The 4921-nt window shown below is 38.7% G+C and overlaps 1 pseudogene; it reads right to left on the bottom strand.

The window, feature by feature from the left end:
• Window positions 1–3830: 3830 nt before the first annotated feature.
• Window positions 3831–4364, bottom strand: LOC118619173 (annotated as a pseudogene).
• Between the last annotated feature and the right edge of the window lie 557 nt (window positions 4365–4921).

Raw genomic sequence — 4921 nt, 5'->3', positions numbered from 1 at the left:
GGTCTGTTCAAGTTTTCTATCTCTTCCTGGTCCAGTTTTGGGAGACTGTGTGTTTCTATAAATTTGTCCACTTTGCTTAGATTGTCGAATTTGTTGCCATATAGTTATTCATAGTAGCTGACAAATAGTAGCTTAACGATCTTTTGTATTTCTGTGGTGTCAGTTGTTACTTCTCCTCTTTCATTTCTGATTTTGTGTATTTGGGTTCTCTCTCTTTGTTTCTTGGTGAGTCTAGCTAAGAGTCCATCAATCTTGTTTATCTTTTCGAAAAACCAGCTCTTTGTTTCATTGATCCCATGAATTATTTTTTTGGTCTCTATGTCATTTATTTCTACTCTGATCTTTACTATTTCCTTCCTTTTACTTGCTCTGGGGTTTTCTTCTTGTTTGCTTTCTAGTTCTTTAAGTTGTGAGGTTAGACAGTCAATTAGAAAATTTTCTTATTTCTTGAGGTAGGTCTATAGTGCTATGAACTTCCCTCTCAGAACTGCTTTTGCTGCACCCCATAGATTTTGTGTTGTTGTGTGTTCATTTTCATTGGTTTCCAGGAAGTTTTTAATTTCTTCCTTGATTTCCTCGGTAACCCATTCATTGTTTAATAACATGCTATTTAGCCTTAATGTGTTCAAATGTCTTTACATGTTCTTGTTGCAATTGATTTCTTGTTTCATGCCATTGTGATCTTAGAAGATGCTTGATATGATTTCAATCTTCCTGAACTTGTACAGATTTAGTTTGTGTCCTATCATGTGGTCTATCTTTGAGAATGTCCCCTGTGCACTTGAGAGGAATTTGAATTCTATAGTTTTGGGGTGTATTTCTTTGTAGATATCTATTAAATCCATTTGGTCTAGTGTTTCATTTAGAGTCTCTGTCCTTGCTAATTTTTTGTCTAGAGGATCTATCCAGTGTTGTCAACGGGGTGTTAAGGTCCCCTGCTATGATTGTCTTGCTGTCTATTTCTCCTTTGAAGTCCTCCAGAAGATTTTTAATATATTTTGGTGCTCCTATATTGGGTGCATATATGTTTACCAAGGTTATATCTTCCTGTTGGATAGATCCTTTTAATATTATATAGTGGCCTTCTTTGTGTCTAGTTATGGCCTTCATTTTGAAATCTATTTAATCAGATATGAGTATTGCTACCCCAGCATTTTTTTTTTGCTTTCCGTTTTTGGAAAATTTTTTTCCATCCCTTGACTTGCAATTATGTGTGCCTTTTGTTGTGACGTGGATCTCTTATAAACAACATATAGATGAGCCATGCTTTCTTATCCAATCAGCTACTCTGTGTCTTTTTATGGGAGCATTCAATCCATTTACACTTAAGGTGATTTTTTATATGTACTTATTTATTGCCATTTTTGTTTAGTTTGGTTCTATTTTTCCCCCTATTTCTTCTACTAATTACAGCAGTCCTTTTAACATTTCTTGCAGTGCTGGTTTGGTGCTAACGTATTTCACGCTATTCCCTTCTGGCCTGTAGTGTTTCTTGTGAGAAGTCAGCCGAGAGCCTTATGGGGTTTTCTTTGTAGGTAACCTATTGCTTGTCTCTTGCTGCTTTTAGAATTCTCTCTTTGTCTTTAATTTTTGGCATTTTAAATTACTATGTGTCTTGGTGTGGGCCTTTTTGGGTTCTTCTTACTTGGGGCTCTCTGTGCTTCTTTAACTCGAATGCCTTCTTCCTTTACTAAATCAGGGAAGTTTTCTTTCACTATTTCTTTGAATATATTCTCTAACCCTTGCTCATTTTCTTCTTCTTCGGGGACTCCTATGATGCAAATGTTATTACGTTTCCAGTTGTCCCACAGTTCTCGTAAGCTGCCTTCTTGGGTTTTTTTTTTTGTCGTTTTTTTCTTTTGTTTTTCTGATTGGTTGACTTTTTTCTACCCTATCTTCTAATTCTCTGATCCGGTCCTCAGCTCCCTCTACTCTGTTTTTTAGACCTTCCAATGTGTTCTTTATTTCTGACATGTCGTTTTTTATCTCTTCTTGGTGGTTTTTAATTTCCAATTTCTTTATTTTCAGCATCTCTATGTCCTTACTCATGCTCTTGAGCTTCCTTAAAATCATGGCTCTGAATTCTAGCTCCGTTAACTTGCCTAACTGCTCCACATTGATCTCATCTTCGGTGGAGGTCTCTTGTTCTTTCATTTGGCTTTTGTTGCTGTGTTTCACCATTTTGGCTATCACAGTGGGCTATGGAGCCTGTCAAGTTTTCCTTGTGGGTGTTGGTGTTCTGCTGTTTGTGGCTCCCTCTCCTGGGTTTAGAATAGCGAGGGAGGACCCACGTTAAACACCACTGTCAAGTCTTACTTTCCTGGTTAATGTTGCGAAGGGTCTGTTATCCTCTAGCTTTTTGACTGGAGGGTAGCAGTCGAGGTTACTTGAAGAGTTTTGGGTTGTCCCTTTATTTAAAAATTCCCTCAGGTGATCAGAGTAAGAGGATTTCCCGAGGGTGGGGCAGGTGCTGGTTGTTAGTGAGCCTGAATTAGCACTTCAGTGGCCCACAGGGTGGGGTTGGATCTCCAAGTGAGGGTCTGCTGCCTCTCCCCAGAGCCCTGGGTAGGAGCAAGATGGTCACCGTCCTGCGTGGCTGCAACTCAGCAAAAGCTCTGAGTGCCCTCCAACTCCTGAGTATCCCCACACTGTTCCTGTCCGGTCCACCCTCCCTGTGCCAGAGCCCAAGGTGAGTGGCTGTGGCTTTTTTAGCCTCTGTCCCGGCTCTGGGCTGTGGAGCCGCTTGGGACTTTAACCCGAGGGCGCTGCTCACAGCTCGGGCCACTGCTGTCTGTGGGCTTCCAGCCCCCGTCTCGCGCCTTTGCAAGCCTACCAGGATCGAGTCAGTGTCCCTGGTCATATGGTCCTCGCAAGCTGCTTTTCTGTTGCTTTTTCTCGTCGATTTGTCTGTGTTTTAGTTGTAATTTCAGTTTGGTTCTGGGAAACGGTCTGTGTAGCTTCCGTTCACTCCGCCGCCATTTTGGAATCTGAGGTGATTTATTTCTTGGGTTGCTCAGAATGATAGCATCTCCAAAACATCATAGACTTCCTCATGGTTGTGAGATGCCATTTTGTTTTGGTGAATGTAAAAAATAAAACAACCAACAACCACCATTTACATGTGTACATGTTGTGGCAAAAGTAGGTTTACAACTGTTCATATAGAAAATAATACAATAATTAATAAACAGTAATACGAGAATAAACTCTGTGTTTTATGTACTCACAACCATAAACATAGTTTTGCCCTACCCTGTATTTATTTATACACACAAAAAACAAATAAACCCAGCGTGGTCCTTAAGAATTATAAGTTAAATGTAAATTTTGACTGTGTGATAACTATGGAAACTTTTCTAACATTTAGAAAAACTCTTCTGTATGCAGAGGAAATAATATGCCATGGTATAAAATATTTTTTTCCTACAAATGAAGCAACTACAGAAAATTTATTTTGTTAATTTTTGTTAATCCTCACCCAAGGATATAATTTTTACATGGAGTGGAAGGGAAGGAAGAAGAAAGACATCAATGTGAGAGAGACACATTAATTGTTTGCATCCCACATGCCCTGACCGGGGCTGGGGATTGAACCTGCAACCCAGATATGTGCCCTGGACTGGAGGTCTGCAGGTCAATGCTCTAACCACTGGGTAAAACTGGCCAGGGCCAGAAAGCTTTTATTTGGTCAATGTAACCAGTGCTATTGATAGGGAAATAACAACCCCAAATCCTCTGAATACTATTGAAAATAAACATATCAACTTGATTTTCATTATAATGTAATTATTTTCACACTAATAAATTATAAAACCATATGTATATACATATTACTGGGCATCTTCGGAACAAGAATGCCAAGTTTGTCTCTCTTCATGAGAAGCTATTATAATTTGAGGACACTTCACGTTTGCCTCTTTGCCAGCACCAAGTCTGCCTCAGCTGTACCTTTCTATTTTATGAGAAACATTAATTCTCTACTACTGTCTGTGACACCAATTATATGTTCAGGATCAAGACCACTGTGAAAGTGCTTGGTTTGTCAGCAGCATCTCTTTTCTTTGATTTGCTGTCATCAGATTCACTGTCAGATAAAGATTTTCTTTTTGTACCATCTTTTTCTTTACCAATTTTTGAGAATTACAAAATACTTACATTAACCCTGGGAAATCTATATTTTCTTGAAATTTTTAAGTATTGTCAGCATCTGTAAATCTTTTCCACTTAAGTAAATAATCTATCTTCCCATCACTATACATTATCCAATACATAAAATCTTCAGGCTCTACTTTTTAGACATTTTTTACCTTTTTTTCATTATGTTTCTGTCCCATTCTTTACAATGTAGTTTTATTGGAAGCCATTTTTAATTGTGGACTTGAGGAGCTATTATTCACTGCTTCCTAGCACCTCTGGTCTGGGTCTGTGGTATGTCAGATCATAGGGGCCACATCACAGGATGGGGAATGGGGAACTGTGCAAGAGAACATTAGGTTTGGGGATAGGTTATAATGCAGCAATAGATAAGTTGGCACTTAAATATTTATATTCTACATGAAAAGATGGCCAATGAAAATAAAAATTAAGTCAATTGAGAACTGATTTTGGGACTTGGTCATTTCACATTGTTTGTGATGAAAATTAAAGAACTCATCTTTCTTTGCTAAAAAAGCTATTTGAGGAGTTTCTTTCTGAGAACAAGTGTGACTGGCAAATGATTCCAAGGCTGTTTCAGATTGTCATACTGCTATAGAAGACACTAATTAAAAACAAACAACAAAGAAACAAACAAAAAAGATGGCAGCAGGCAGGACTGGAGCAAAGGTGAGTATGTGAGAATGTAAGCGAGTATGAGAAAGAGTAGAGTGGACATAAGTGTGGACGAGCAACCTCGAGCAGTGCAGAAACGTAGGGCAGAGGG

The sequence above is a fragment of the Molossus molossus genome, unplaced genomic scaffold (genome assembly GCF_014108415.1).
Source record: "Molossus molossus isolate mMolMol1 unplaced genomic scaffold, mMolMol1.p scaffold_m16_p_6, whole genome shotgun sequence".
In the NCBI taxonomy this organism is placed as follows: Eukaryota; Metazoa; Chordata; class Mammalia; order Chiroptera; family Molossidae; genus Molossus; species Molossus molossus.
The sequence above is the reverse complement of the archived record's forward strand: the minus strand, read 5'-3'. Positions and strand labels throughout refer to the sequence as shown.